The 16,095-nt window shown below is 40.0% G+C and overlaps 1 protein-coding gene across 1 annotated transcript in view; it reads left to right on the top strand.

The window, feature by feature from the left end:
* ENOX1 (ecto-NOX disulfide-thiol exchanger 1) overlaps window positions 1-16,095 on the top strand; it is a 352,320-nt gene that overhangs the window by 105,786 nt on the left and 230,439 nt on the right. Inside the window, exon 3 of the mRNA XM_041407302.1 lies at window positions 4,541-4,618. The gene's annotated coding sequence lies outside the window, so the exon portion shown is untranslated. The remainder of the gene's footprint in view (window positions 1-4,540; window positions 4,619-16,095) is intronic.

Raw genomic sequence — 16,095 nt, 5'->3', positions numbered from 1 at the left:
CAATTTTTGCAGTGAGCCAAGAATTAAACTTTGTGGCCAAGAGTTAAGCCTTGTAAACCTGTGTCAAATAACAACCTTTTTGTAGCTCATATGGTGTTTATGCATTTATACCATTAAGGAATAAGTCTTATTTGGAAATAGGTTTCAATTTTGAAATATTTTAAATTTCCCTCTTTACATACTGTTCTTTCACTATAAGAAGGCATCATCTGCTGCTTTTAAAATGTACTCTAAGCACTAAGACTTGAATAACAAATGCTACATTAAGCTAATAAACATCTTTAGACCAGTGGGTCATGGCACTGGAACTGCCTGTTCATGAAAGCTCAAAATTCTTCAGTGTTAGAAACCCTGGAAGCACATAAATCACTCAGAATAAACTCACAGAGAAATTACCTCCCCTTCCCCACTGCTGTCCTGCTGTGGGAAAGACCTTTTGCCATCCCTGATTTCCCCCTGGAGTGAAATCACATCCACCATTCAATACAAAATTAATAAAGGTATATAGAGTATGTTGAGCAAACACTGACATATCCCCAATGGTGAATTTACATCCCTCCATTCTGTTTAAAATTAATAAAGGAAGACAAGGCATACAAAACCAACACAGGAGAGTAAAAAACCCCTCACACAAAGCCCACCAAGGCTTGGCACTGAGGGCGAGCTTCTGTGCTGGAGTAAGTGTGAGGCAAATCTCAGGTTGGAAATGCTGGTTTCCTTTCTTGGGCAGGTTCAGCAGGGCTGCCTGGCAGCATGCCCAGCGGATTTGTCACTCAGGAGTAGGAATTGCCTGAGCTATTTGATGTGTTTGCAACATGACTCTGACATTCCCTCCTTCCTGCAGGTGATGTGCAGGATAAAAGATGCTGTTTCAATTGAAGTCTTGCTCAGCTGCATCCCACCTTCCACTTGCCTTCTGCCCTTCCCTCTCCCAAAGGCACACTCTGCTGTCATCAGCATTCAGTTATGGGTCTGTAAAAATGTTCTGTGATCTGAACAGCCAGCCAAAGGCTTCATGGGCTGTTGTGATGGACCAGGGACTGCTGGAGCAAGGGATTGAAGATACTCTGAATGTCTGTGGCATTTGTCCCCTTCAGAAAATTGCCTGATTTTAGTATAGAAAACAGGTAAGCGTCCTCAAACACTCCTTAGATAATCTGACTCAATGATTATTTATTTCTCAGGTACTTCTTTATGAACTGGGAGGCCTGGCATGGAGGTTAGATACCAGCAAGATGGGCTCTCGCAGTTATCCTACAGGAATTAAATATAATCCCTTATACCCAAAGCAGTCAATAACCTCTTCTTTACCAGCACCTGTTACATCTGTACCCTTCAGAGCTGTGCCAGACCCCTCTACGAGTGCCAGCCATTGATCTAGCTGCAGAAACTTCCCACAACTGATCGCGAACAGTTGGAAACTGTCAGTTTTTTGAAATGTTTATGGCCACACATTTCTGAAGAGATGAGCTGTCTTTTGTTGCATGCTGGCTTCATGTTAAGCTATTTTTTATTGCTCTGATGTTTTGTAGACACCGCTGGTTACTCCCAGGTTTGCAGCATCAGCTTCTCCCACCAGTTCATGTGTATTTTATGAGCCCGGAGATGTTTTGGCAGAAAGTGGAGCTGTGCCAAAAAGAATTGTTCCTGCTTTTCTTCATGCTTGCCTTTTTTATTGTACTTGCAGAATCTGAAGAAGGGGAATGCTATAGCTGTGGCAAGGAAAAACTGCCCAAACTGCTTTGTAGAGTGTTGGCTGGTGTGCATATTTACAGCTGTCCAGGAGCAGTGTCTCAACTGTGTGTCTTAGGCTCCTTACCTACCAACTCCCCACAGTGCTTCTAAGAGAAATTGCACCAGTCTCTGGTGGCCTGTTGGAGGTCCACAGATGGTACCAGTTGCCCCATAAGTAGGATTTATTTGGGAACTACCTTGCAAAGACTCCTGAGATTTTTTTCAAGCTTGATGTCCTGTGTGGGATCACACCAAGGCATCTCCCTTGTGCCCTGTGGGACAGACCCACAGTGTCCTCCATCTGCCAGCACTTAAGTGGGACTTCAGTGGGTACAAGGCCAAGCTTCTAATCTACCAATTTCAGAAGTGTATTTTGCAAGCAATGCCTTTTAACTAACTTAAAGGTGAACTGCTCATTTGGATGAGGAACTGTGTTAGATGGGATGAAGCTGTTGCAAGAAAACATCTTCCTTCTAAGAAAATTCCTTTCTGTAGGCGAGTCTTTAGTCATCTTTGTAACCTTTGTCATCCTCTCCTCCCTGGGGAGTTTACTTTGTGACCTTTGCTATTCTACCAAGGCACCTCATAAATTATTATTCTTTTAAATGGCACTTAGACTGTCATCGTGACTGCTAGCCTTGAAGATTTGCAGTCTACTCTGTAATTTTGAGGGGGAAAAAAAGGTTTAGTGACAGAAGAAATATTGTACTTCACGATAAAACTACTTTTGTGTTTCATTTTCCACTCAAGTCATTCATATCCCTGTCACTAACCTCATTCAGGTCAAGGGCTTGAGGCAGAGAATGGGCATAATATTTTTGGTCAGACTGATGCATCTGAATATTGCAAACGTCTGTAATTTTGAATTGAAATGAACATTGTGTTAAATCCTCAGGCAAATATTATCAAGACAAAATAGATTACTGAAGTTTGCATTTCTTTTGGCAGTTCAGACCAAGGCTCTGTTGACTGGTTATTCCAGACATTAATGAACCTGTTTACACAAATGGAGCTGCTCCTTATGGCTGCAAATTAGATCCTGGATTCTGCAAACTTTGTAGGAAAATCTGTGGGCCAAGTAGCTGAGATAATAATGAAAAAATTAATCAGGCACACATGAAATGTGAAGCATGGAAGAAAACATCTGCAGCACTCGGTGGACATCTGGGTAACACACTTGCAGTGCTGTTTTGCCAGCTTACATCTGGAGTGGTTCATGAGAAGAGAGCAGATGCTAGTGTGAAATAGGTCATCATAGCAGCAGGGTATCAGAACAGAGGCATTTTTTTTTTTTTCTTGCAGTAACAGCTATTTCTTTTTATTCACACCAATTATGAAAATGTTAGCCAAGTATGCAATGTGAATGCATGTATTGTGACAAGCCAGTACTCATAAAGGGTGTCAAGGCAGAAAAATAACCTAACGAGGAGGCTTCAGAGAAGCAGCCTTTTGCATTATACACTGATTATTCTTTAACAGACATAGTGATTACTTTTTGTTAAGATTATGATCTTTTTTTCCCCCATGCTTTATTTTTGTATTTAGTAGAGATTTTACTAAATGCCTTCTAGGTGGCAAATGCCCAGAAGCAAAGATGCTAATTCAGGCGAGTTTCATCAGTCATTTCAAAAGAGAGGTCACACAGATAAGAGAAATGAACAGTACACAGTATGTGAAGCAGTGACATTCAGTGAGCCCTTGTCACTAGCAGCCATTAGCATGGAGGCCTGCTGTTACGTTTCAGTGCTTTATGTGCTTTTCTTGACCAGGCGGGGAGCCTTCAGAGCACTGCAGCAGTTAGTAGCATACAAGTTATTGTTTCTTTCTTGAATGCTTTATATTTTTAGTACCATTTAGATTTTTCCGTGTCCCCTTGTGCATCTAAATTTTAAAGGGAATTGAAGAATGCATAATTCATATCTGTCCCAGAGGTAATGGAATGACTCAATGATATCTGTGAAGGAGATGATTTTAAATTTCATGTCTTATGCAAGAGGTCATATTTATACAAAAAGTACAAAAATTGGTCTCAAGGATACCCAGATAATTATCCTTACAATAATGAGTGTGTATTCCAGGGGGGAGTATCACAGGAATCATTAGTGTCTTGTGTGTCACCATCTCTTATTATCATGGTGTCATGGTTGTCATGATCGAAAACTTAGCAACTGATAGATCTCAGGCTATGACTGGTATTTTGACTTGGATAGCACTTTCAGGAGGTGTGAAAAGACAGGTTTGCTTTGATTCTGTTAAAGTATTCATGCAAGATGTGAAGCATTTGTTTACTGCTGAAATTCTTTCCTTCATTTTAAACAAAAACAATTGTTTATTGATGTTAGGCAGAACCCACCAGTACATGCTTTGTCACACAGCACAGTTCCACTAGACTATTTCTGCTCTCCTTTCCCAAAAGCCTAGAAGTGACATGGCTAGAGCTGGTTCTGTGATATGCTCTATGTTTGAAAATGCACTTTATGGGTCTGTATTATAGGCAGTTCAAAGGGAATATAACTTGGTGCAGTATTCTCTCTTTTCTTCTAATCCAGTTCCATATATTTGTTGAATTTTTACCCTGAAACATATCTTTAAAAACAACTCACCACTTTGCATTTTATTTAACTTGGACTTTGCCATATTTGTATAATTGTTATGATCTAGCTGCTCCTATAGTGTAAAATGTTTGATATCCTCTAAACCAATTCTACTCTGACTTTTAGCATTGTGTATCCAAGGAGACAGCTGATTTTATTTGCTTTTCCTTTGGAAACTTCCTAGTTTTAACTCTACTTTCCACTTTTCGCAGGATTGGCCATGAGAATTTGTAACATTCCTTTGGAAATACTGTGATGGGGCCACTGAGAAGTTACCTTCCTGTGTACAGGTCTGTAAAATGTATTGTGTCCTGACTATTTGTCATGGTTTAGGAATGGTATTGTCCAATTTAGTGTTCCCACTGGAACCACTCCAAGCTATATGTCACTCACTCCCCTCCTCTCTCCCTGCCTCATTCCCCCCTTCCTCTCCCCCTTCCTTTCCTCCATGGTGGACTGGTGAGGAGAATGGGAGTCACAAAAGATAAAGATCACAAATTGAGATGAGAACAGTTTACTGGAAACAGCAATGAGGTAAAGAAAATGAACAGTAACAGCAACAATAGTAATGACAGAGTGTGTAAGAGAAAGAAACCTTCTTGCTGACCCCATGGAAACCTCTGACAATACACAGCCACTCTCTCTGCCATGCTACCCCAGTCCAGAAGCAAGCCCTTCCTCGTGTCCTTGGAAGATGATCTGAGGTGGTACAGGATAACCTCTGGGTCCTAGCCATACCCCATCCTGGCTACTGCAAAAATTAACCTTGCCCTGGCTGGAACCAGGACAGTATTTCAACATGTAGACCCCTGTGCGACTTCTTATCTTTTTTATCTTGAATGCCTGCAAGCCAAATCTAATTTTATGGTGGAGAAAGTGTTGTGAAAAATTCATTTTGTTTCTCACCAGATGCTTAGGACATAACTCTGTTCTGTTACTGTTGTACAGATGTAGAGTAACCCATTCGTCTTTCCTTCTAAGTGAATGATTGCAGTTTATAGAGTTGAACTGCAGAAAGGAATTGGGCCTGTATGTCATTTTCTTCTCACTGCTATGCCTTTCAGTATGTTTTGGAGCTGTATTACCCTAAAAGGCCCTGCAATCGCTTACTTCCACCACCCAGGTTGCTCATATGTGAGCAGCTGACCACAGTTACAGCTGTGGATATTTTCAGAAGCACACTTAGCAGACCATCAGCAGAATTACTGAGGCTTTTGGGTCAGGAGGAGCTCAGGTTCATGGAAAGTTTACAAAAATGAAAAAAAAAGTTTATATTTAAGAGACTGTAAAAAGAGCATAATAATAATAGCTTGACTCCTGTAGTGGCAGCATGGCAAGAAGTGGTGAGAAGCATGTACCTAATGCTACGTCCTTGTCAGCTGAAATGATAGTGTGGCCAGCAATCACTCTGATTTAGAGGGTAGAAAACACTCCCCTGCATTTCAATATGTTTTTCTCTGCAGCTATGTAACAGAGAAAAAATTTATTTCTTACTGCTTTCAAAGCTAGTACTGAACAGCATTTAAATAGAAATCTGCTAAGAAAAACATGTGGGAATCAACTTCTCCATCTGGTTGGTCCATACCGTGTTATTGGTCACACTTGGGGTCTGTAGGAATTGTATGTCCCAAATAATAATTTTCAAAAAATGTTCATTTTTGAATATACTGTATTTCATGTGCTTGGTTTACCTTGGCGTGCTTTGGGTGTTACTGTTTTCCTTGTTGACTCTGTAGTCACATACTGTTTTATTAGTCTGTAGGAATTCTGCAGGGAAAGTAAGCCTGTAAACCTTAAACAAAATCAGATGGATTTAGGAGATGAGAGGTATCCAAAACAACTTTTAATTCATTCTTGGAAATTATTATGATAATACCTTTTAAAGCCAACACAGCTCCAAGACACTTCAGAAACTCTTTGAACCTAGATGTAAACCTCACACAAGAGCACAGCTTCTGTAATGAGCTAAAGCCCTACATCAGACTGGTTGAGATACTGCAGATACAAATCTGATAATGCTGCCTTGGGCCTGTGTTGAGTGAAAGCTCTGTGTTCAAAAATAAGTAGCTTTTCACTGTAATTGAACAACTGTTGAATGATCTGTGTCATCCTAAGGCTTTGACTGCACTGCTTCTTTCTTTAATGATGATACCCCTTCAGGCAAAATTTGTGGTTTTCTTAGACAGGGGGTGGGGAGAAAGAAGTGCGAAACACTGGAAGACATTTGGGATAGAGAGAGAAAACTAGTTGCAGTTGGCATTTGCGTACTTTACTAGTAGCAACAGCGGCTTTATAAAATCTTCCTTTCCAGAACCTGTCCATGAGTGTTGTTTGAATCACGCCTCACCTAAGGCTTCCAAGAGTTACTGCTGAAATTGCCAAAGAAAAATGAGGTTGGGCCTGTGTCTCAATAACGTGATACAAATGCAATCAACAGCTGCCATGTGGAGAATTTTTAGGCAAGTCATTTGTCTAAAACACATTTTAAAAGTTTCCTTGTTCAGCAGTCTAGTTCTTGGAAATTTGTGATGTACATACAAATTAGTATTGTGCCATTTAAAAAGAGGATAAATGTGATATTCATTTGATACATGTACATGTAAGATGTATGTATATTAAGAGGCATAAAGTAGTTGGGTAAGGATGTGCTGTACCTTCATTAGAATGCAGAAGCAAAGGGAAACCAATTAAATTAAAAGGCAAGACAATTCTACTGAAAAGGACATAGAAGGTCTAATTTCCCCTTGGAAAGTATTGCCCCAAGCTATTAGCAAAAGGTATTGCCAGAAATAGCTATTTACATTAATAAGAATGCCATCATAGATATATTTTTCATATTTTACCTTTATAAAGAAGTTGCAGTGGTTACACAGCAGTGGCAGAAGGCTGAACTCACTGATCCTCAGCCTGGGGTATGGGTGAAACTTCTCCAGCTGTGCAGGTATCTCTTGTACCACTCCTCTGCAGTGTCTGGTATTGATGTTGAATGGAAACAGGACAGTGATCTGGCTAAATGATTAGTATAACCTGGGTCAGCTATTTCCATTTATCCCATGTCTTTCACTGCAAATTTCAAGGTTGGTTTTTTTTTTGGTCATTTGTAAGTATCTCCTCCTCTTGTTTTCTTAATCTCTTGTTTATTTCCCTCAACTCATTCACCACAGAGGCCTCTTTTTCTTGAGATCTTCATTACTTGTGCTTGCTTTGTTGGAGTTTTATTAATGTATTGCTCGGGTTTCTAAAGTTTTCTGTTGGGGTCACTAAATACCTCTTGGGGTGTCCTCAAACCTTTGCCCTTGACACTCCCATAGTGAAACAAGTATCTTGGTGTTACAGAGAGCAGAGAAAAACAAAATTTGTGAAAACACATGTTCATGGCCACCACATGGGACGAGGAGGCTCTGACTCCTGGGGCTGGGCTGCTCTGCTCTGTCCCCATGTTTCAGCCTCCTGGGCACACGGTCAGTGTGGGCTGGCTCCTGGGGGAGTTTGGTGGGGGGAGCACTGCTCCGTTGTCTTGCTGCTTCTCAAGTGAAGAATTCACCACTGGCAAAACACAAGTCTCTCAAAAAACATGGGAGGGAAAGGGAGAAGGGAGAGGAATAGTCTAGGGAGGACATTTTCTACTGTAGCTTGTAATCATGGCAACTCTACCTTTGATCTCCATACCGGTGCTGCGCATGGACCTGCTGCGGCAGTGGATAAAAATGCAGCCACGCCTTAAAGCCGTGCTGCCACAAAGGCCAAACTCTCTGTGCCACCAGGCTTTGCTCTACTTCCCAGAAGAATAGGAAACCAGTCGAGAGACTCCTTCAAACTAAGCAATGTTTTGATAGACTCAGATTAGGAGTAAGGCTCTTTATTTGTCTCACTTTGGTGCCATCATCTTCTGCTTCAAAGTGGCACTTTGATGATAACCTTTGCTGATCTTAATTCCTGAGGCAAAATATAAAAAGAAGGGATATCTTTAGTGTCCATGGTCAAGAACACCTTAGGGACACCAAAGATAACTTGGCTCATTTGCCTTCACTACCAGCAAGAGTTGTCTCGATAATCAGAGAGAGATGTTTATCTAATCTTCCAGTGTGGAATTTTTCAGTGCCACCCTATGTAGTCTTTTCAAGACCTGCACAACACTTGGGTATTGTAAATAAAATCCACATTATGCTTAATTGCTCCATAGGAAGCATTTTGGTATCTTATTTATAGTGAAGCTAGAGAACAGTTGAATGTAACTTTCTTCATGGTAATCTTTCAAATATCAGCGGGGAAAATAACTTTACATTGTAACTGATTTAAGTTGTTCATCTATTTTTCAGAATAAGCAATTGCAGATCTTATAGGTCCCTTTTAAAATACTTTTTCCTGTCCTCACCTTCCATGTGTTGCTAAATTCTTGATACAAGTACCAGCATTAAGAAGATGAATATAGTCAATATGACTTTCAGATAATACAAATTATGTAAAATAAGCCCAGAATTTAAAAGTTCAGTAATTAATTATGGAGCTACACCCTCAGCCAAAATGACCCCAATCCTCAGCTGTGTGCAAGTGGAGTCACTGCTAGTGCCTTCTCTCTCTTCCATCAGTTAAACCCTCTCAGTGTGATACTGGGTAATGAATGACGCTGTTGGAGAAGCACTAAGTGAGCCACTGATGGCTCTCAGCATATGGATAATGGCACATCTTGCACCTTTTCATTGCCCACATTCTGCCTGCACACAGATAGCTGAACAATAGACGAGGTGAAATGGTGGCCATAGTGCATTTCAGAAACAATAATTGTCCATTAGGTCCCTCTAAAAGAAAGACAGCAAAGAACTGCTAAGTTTTTTATCCCTAAGGCCCTCAGAAGAATCAATCACACATCATGAATAATAATAATAGAAGAGGGAGGACAGCTGTTCAACCAAACACCTTCAGTATTGACACCTTCCAGGAGGAGTGATCCCCTTGACCAAAGCAGGTGTCACAATAAGATAAAAGTCATAAGCTACAGCTCCAGTGAGAGTCTGTTGCCATATACAGAAAGACATGAATTGATTTCCCTTCTGAAAGGCAGTTAAAACATCTTCTCCAGCTGAGAAGAGAAATATGCTGTCACCACTGTTCAAGTCTCCAGAAACAGCAGTGAAATTTGAAGAGATATTACTTAAAAAACAAGGATTGTTCATATGGCTGAGCACCAACCAAAATGAACATTTCTCCTGATTTTTAGTTAAAGTATGAAAAAAGGCTACTTGTTCAAATAGCAAGCATTAATGGATTTTTTTTAAAATTAGTTTACATGAGAGCAAATTATAGAATCTTAGAATCATTTAAGTTGAAAAAGACCTTTAAGATCATCAAGTCCAACCTTACAGCAGCACTGCTAAGTCCACCACTAAATCATGTGCCCTAAGTGCCACATCTACACATCTTTTAAGTACCTCCAGGGATGGTAACTCCACTGTCTTTCCTGGGCAACATATTCCAATATTTGACAACTCTTCTAATGAAGAAATTTCCTCTAATATCTAAGCTAAACCTCCCCGGGTGCAACTCAAGGCCATTTCCTCTTGTCCTGTCACTTGTTATTTGGGAGAAGAGGTTGACCCCACCTCAGAACAACCTCTTTTCAGGCAGTTGTAGAGAGCCATAAGATCTCCCTGAGCCTCCTTCAGGCTAAACAACCCTAGCTCCCTCAGCCACTCCTCATAAGACTTGTGCTCTAGAACCTTCACCATCTTCCTTGCACTTCTCTGGACATGCACCAGCTTTTGACAGGTCCAGAACTGAACACAGCACTTGAGGTGTGGCCTCAACAGTGCTGAGTGCAGGGGATGGTCACTACCCTAATCCTACTGGCCACATAATTTCTGAATGATGGTGAGTTTGATCCTGCAATTAATACATTCACGATGTTATCAGCATTAGAAACTGCCTGTGATAAGTATTCAGTTCCTTTTTTGTCAGCCTTGTAAAAACTCTTCAACACCAGCTTAATTTAGGACCAAGGTTTGTTCATCTTCAGAACTCAAAGCTGAGCAAAGTCAAATCAATATCATAAGTAATAGTAAGGCAAGGTCTTGATTTTGGTAAAGTTCCAGCCTTCTTTCTAGACTCAGGTGTAGCACATACAGCATTTCTGGGATTGAGAATCCTAAGGTATACTGCTCCAGAATGACCCAGGTTTCTAGGCTCAATAATCCCTTAAAAAAGGGAAAATACAGAGGAAGTGACTACTGGATGCCACAATTAAAAAAACTAACCAGAATCAAAAAGCAAAACTTAAAAGAAACTATGTCAATTTAATTGACTATATGTAAGAAATGACCTAAAAATGGCTGTAGGCAACCATTCAGGAAAGAACGTGTTCCTAGTTAATATTATTGATTCCACATTCAGAAAAAAAGCCCAAAAGGCCACCGAATATTGAGTTCAAGAAGTGTTATGAGAATCTGAGGAATCTTGACCAACTTTGCTCAAACAGCAAAAATGAAAGTGGAAAGATGAAAGACTATCTTGGGTCAAGCTGCTCTTTAACTCTGGGCTTTCAGAACACTATTAAAAATTAACTAAGGAAAAGGTAATACATACTATTGCTCAAAATATCCTAGAATAAACAAAAAAAAAAAAGTTCTTCATCTAAGTAGCCACAGGTTTTTTTCCTAGAGCTATCCTAGGAAATTAGGAAGTAGCTTGAGGGTCCTGCAGCTGTATCACTTGTACTGACACTTCCCATTAGAGCTGGGGCTGACCCATTTCTGAGGGCCTCCACTGATGGAGATTCTCTGAGCAATTCATCCAATGCCTAATATTCCTTACAACTAGAAAAATGCTTTTTTTCTTTTCTTAACTTGGGAGTTACTTCTCTCCTACCTGCAATGACAAGGAATAGATTATTCCATTTGTTCTTGCAACCATATTTGAAATTTTCAGCATGTTTTGTCATGTTTCCCCAAGTTTTGTCTTCTTTACATTAATAAACAAACTATTCCTTCAATTTTTTTGTCATATTTTTAAGAGTAATCACTGTCAGTCGGTTACATGCTCCTTAAAATGTGGCATCCAACACTTCACCTAAGGTTATGGCTATGAACTCTTTCCAAAGCAAAATAATAAAGGAAAATTTCCTCTTGTGTCTTGTAGATAACATTCTCCTTTATGTTTCTAACATGATATTCATACATATGTGACAGTGACTACTGAAGCTTGTGATCTACTGGCTAACCTCAGGTCTTGCATAGCAAGACAAGCCTATTTGGTTATTTCCCACCGAGTGTTTGCTATGTTAACTGTTTCTGACCTCATCTCCCAAAGTTAATTGCCAGCAGCTTTAAGATTTTCTCAGTCAGTGATATATGTATTCTAGGGTGAAATTTGTAAGGCCTAGACAATTTGAAAAATTTCACCTTATCTCAATTCTTTCTAATCTATTTTTTCCTATTATGAACTGAATTGCCATTCCTTTGTCTTCAGTGTTCACTTTTGTGGCTCTCTGATCCTGCAAATAGCTTTCCTCCTGATGTGTGGCAAACCAACTCTCTTCTCCCTCTTGCTAATAGTGGTTTCTTACTATTGCACTTAGTGGTTTTCTTAGGACATTTTCTTACCTTTACAGCCTCCAACAAAACTACACGAAATGTTACACAGACTATATGGAGGGAATTGAAAGACAATTTTCATAATATGGGACTTCCCAGAGGCACTAGAATTACAGGAGCAGTTGAGGGTAGTTATGACAGTATTGACAGGTTGCACTCAGATGTCCCTATTCTTACAGTCTCAGAGAAAACCTGACCTGATCTGATTGAAACAAGAACCAGCACTAAAGAGAATAAAAGAAAACATTTCAGAGGGACCAAGGATCTTGAATGCAAAGGTCAAGTATTAAATCTAGGAGAGGGCTGACTGAAATATAGCACCCTGTTTGTAAAATTGACTGATATCATGTGGTTTGCTTAAAGGACACTTAATTGTTTCATAATGCCATTCTTTAATGTTTTAGGGCCACTAATTCACTTTAGTTAATAATGATGTTTTGTATTCCTGTCAGTCCATGAAAACATCCTGCATGTTGCTCTCTTCACCTAGCTTTTTTACTGTTTCGAGGTGACAAGGAAACAGGGGGAGAAGAGATGATTACAGAGTTAAGGACATAGTTTATTCTTTTTGTGTTTTTTTTTTTGTTTGTTTTTTTTTTTTTCATTTTTGTTTGTTTGGTTGGTTTGTTTTGGGTTTTTTTGTTGGTTTTTTTTCTTTCTTTTTTTTTTTTTTTGGAGGGTTGTGTGAGCTATTCAGCAATATTTCTGAAATCCTGGCCAAAGTTCTGCAGACAAGCTCCTGTCAGGCTCTTGTGTCTGTCACACATGAGTGAGATCAATCAAGTGCCCTATCTGTTCCCAATGAAGTGTAAATATACGGAGAGATCTGGTTGTTCACTTGTTCTGGGACTTGAAGCATTTTGAACCCCTAATCTTTCTATAATCCTTCCAGGAACATTCCTCTTTAATGCTAGAGGCCTTTGCCTCCAGATTTTGTGATGATCACTCCTGCAAACCTTCCACCATTAATGCATCTTTGACTTTTCCACCCCTGTAGATCTGTGTGAATGTTGAAGTGGGTTGGGATTTCTATCCCAGGAGTTTGTCAAGAGCCACACAGTCAGCAGGCAGCTTGCAGTGCCACAGGATGGGCTTTCAGAAAAAAAGTCAATATTTGATAGCCAAATGCAATATAGTATTTTAAGGTCCTAAAGTAGTAAAAAATCTCCACAAGTCAACATGGATGTCCTTTATGACAGCATTTTGTTTCTTTGGAGGTGTTTCACTGCATATTCTGAAGATTCACTTGACTGCTGATAGTCTCACTACTGAATGCATGATGTGCTTAGGACAGTGGAGCCCAAATCAAAGTAGAGTTTTAACTTAGTAACCTATGGCTCATTCAGAGGCTTTCTCACTTCCTTAGTTCTCCACTTGTACTCCGCTCTGCAGAATTTCCCCCAGAATGAGATCTTTGGTTTATATTTCATTCTGCCAGGATTCAGGTGCTCAGTGAGAGCCCATAGGCCTAAGGCTAAGGGTTTACCTCTACACAGTGCAGGAGTTCCCACTGTCCATTTTCCAAGCCAACCAGAAGCTGTGTAGCACAGTTAGCAGGATGCTGAGTACAAGCTCATAAATTGCCATGATTGGCAGTGTTCATTAGCTCTGACTCAGTGCAGTCAACTTGGCCTCAGCACTGCTGGCTTCCAGTTGTCTCCAACCCAGAACAGAACAAACAGTGGGCTGGTGTCATCACCCACACCACGCTACGGTAGACTTTGCACAACATTTAAAGCACTGCAGAGCCCTGGAAACAGAGTACTCTGTGAGCAGAGGAGAAGCCTCCTTCAATGGATTGATATCCCCTGTCCCTTAAAAGTCCCGCCTCAGTTTCCCGGCTACTCCTCAGGTCCCCCTGGGCGAGGGGCAGCCTGTGCTGCCCGTGCTGCATGTTGGTGCCAGCTGGCAGGGCTGCCCACACCTGCCCATCAGCTGTTCCCAGGCACAGCTCACCTTGGCTGCTCTGCCTGCCTCCTTCTCCCTAGGCAGCAATTTATGTGCAGCTTCACCGTCCGGCTGCTGGTTTTCATTAAACTTCCCGTAATGAAATTACCTCTTGTGACTTCTCTCCAACTTTTATGCTGGCTCAAAAGTGGGTTCAGATTTGCTACTGCCCCTGTTCTGCCAGGAAAGGTGTAATAGATGGACAGGCAGAGGTTCAGCTAAAAATAACCACAGTGAACGAGAATCAGACTTGCTCTTTGCGCTTAGGCTGCATTTTTATATTATTTCGATACTGTATTACACAGATCTGATCTGGGAGCATATGAGAGCCTTCCAGCTCTCATTTCCACACTCATCACCAGAGGCTGCCCTCCCTTTGGCAGAGCTTAAAGGCTCAGCAGATTCTTTGTAAGTGGGAACTGAGAAATGATTCATGTTAAAAGAACCATTTTTTTAAAAGTTTTTTTTTTTTTTAATGACCCTAGTATGGTTTTAGGTATAGCCAGGCAAATGATTGAACTGAGGCATCCGGTTGGATGTGGTGGGAGGAGGAATGGGTCAGAAACAAGGCTCTGTGCTACTCACCAACGTCAAGAACTATATATCCCTCAGCACAGAGCTGCAATACCCTGCTCTTTAGTCCCCTTATTTCTACATCTTTTGTTTCCACAGTTTGGTAGCTTATAGGAGCCAGTCCCAGGAGAGAAACTGAGCAATAAAAAAAGTGAATATGTAAACTGATGGAAATGTTTCTAATAGAAAATTGAAAATTTTGCATGATGTCTTGATGTTCTTCTATATTTGTGCCATCTCAGCTTTCATGACTGCATGATCTCCCCAGTACTTCGTTGTTCATATTCCTTGATCAGTATTTAAAAATATAAAAATTTTTACTTTAGATCTTCCAATAGGTGAGATAAAGAACAAAAACCGTTGATCTTAATAAGATTTAACTGTGTTATGGTCTGTAGCTGAGTCAATTACTTTGGGTATCAATAGTATGACAACAAATTCAAGGCCGCTTGGCTTGGATGTGGAAAATGACAAGTATAATGAGGAACATAAGTCCCACTGCCTTCATGTTTGTTTTGTTTTCCTTCATGGAAAGAGCTGACTGATGTGACTGGAGCATTTTGCCCTTGGGATTAATACTAGCTTCTTAATCAAGGAAATCTGAGTAATTTGACTATGTTGCCAACTCTTCCCTGGTCCCCACTCCAGATGAGACAGGTTATAGATAGGACAAGATTTGAAACAACATTCCTTTTCAAAGCATTGTTTGGTGAAGAAGCAAAGAGCCATTACCGCTTTAAGAGAATCTGTCACCTTGTCCTCCAGAAGAAAGGCAACAACAACCTTTTTCAATAATGCACCCGTTATCTCCCTCCTGGAATTTATCAGGCAAGAAACATATTGATCCAATTTGCAGGTTGGAGCCTGCAGTTCTCTAAACATGTCCAAACCTCTGGCACATGATGATGGGCAGAACTTAGTCTGAATTTAGTTTGCAGATATGTACCTACCCACCGTGCTTTCTCCCTTGTGGATTTCTGTTTCTTTTTACAATCCAAACAACCTAAAGTGGAAGAAAATTCCTTTGTTTAAACTCATTAATTTTAACTCAGTTTTTCAGGAAATTCTCTTGCAGTGTTTTTCTCCATGGTTTCTCACCAGCTGTGAATTTGGAGCAAAAAATAGTGCATGGAAGTGTTTATATCTAAGCAAAATATGCTTAATTGGAGTTGAAAAAAAATCTAGAAACTTTTTTTTCTATTTATTATTTATAAATTGTTGTCATTTCTTAATGAGATAGTATTTTGTTTATATAGAACTGGCACTTCACTTTTAATCTCTGGGCCTGTTCTTTAGGATTGCTTTTTAAGATAACAGACACATCACACTTCTCAGAAAACCTGTTGTAATGATTCACTGTGCTTTACCCATCATTATCAAACAAAAATGAATGTGAAATCATTCATTTTCTGATCGATTTAGAGTGTGACAGATAAATCTTCCTTGTTTGTTAGAAACCACTTACAGAGGCTACTATGGCAACAAAATTAATGACAAAGAAGGAAGCTGTTAATTAATTGTTCAGGCTGACTAGAATAAGAAAATCCTGAATCTCTGCTGAATCCATTTACTACCATCCCAATCACTCTTGGTTATTTATTTGAAGAGCTAGCCCATCTTTTTACTGTACTGGAAAAAGAAGGACTTCTATGATAATAGAA

The sequence above is a fragment of the Onychostruthus taczanowskii genome, unplaced genomic scaffold (genome assembly GCF_017590055.1).
Source record: "Onychostruthus taczanowskii isolate IOZ18803 unplaced genomic scaffold, ASM1759005v1 scaffold26, whole genome shotgun sequence".
In the NCBI taxonomy this organism is placed as follows: domain Eukaryota; kingdom Metazoa; phylum Chordata; class Aves; order Passeriformes; family Passeridae; genus Onychostruthus; species Onychostruthus taczanowskii.
This window is presented reverse-complemented; position numbering and strand designations above follow the sequence as displayed.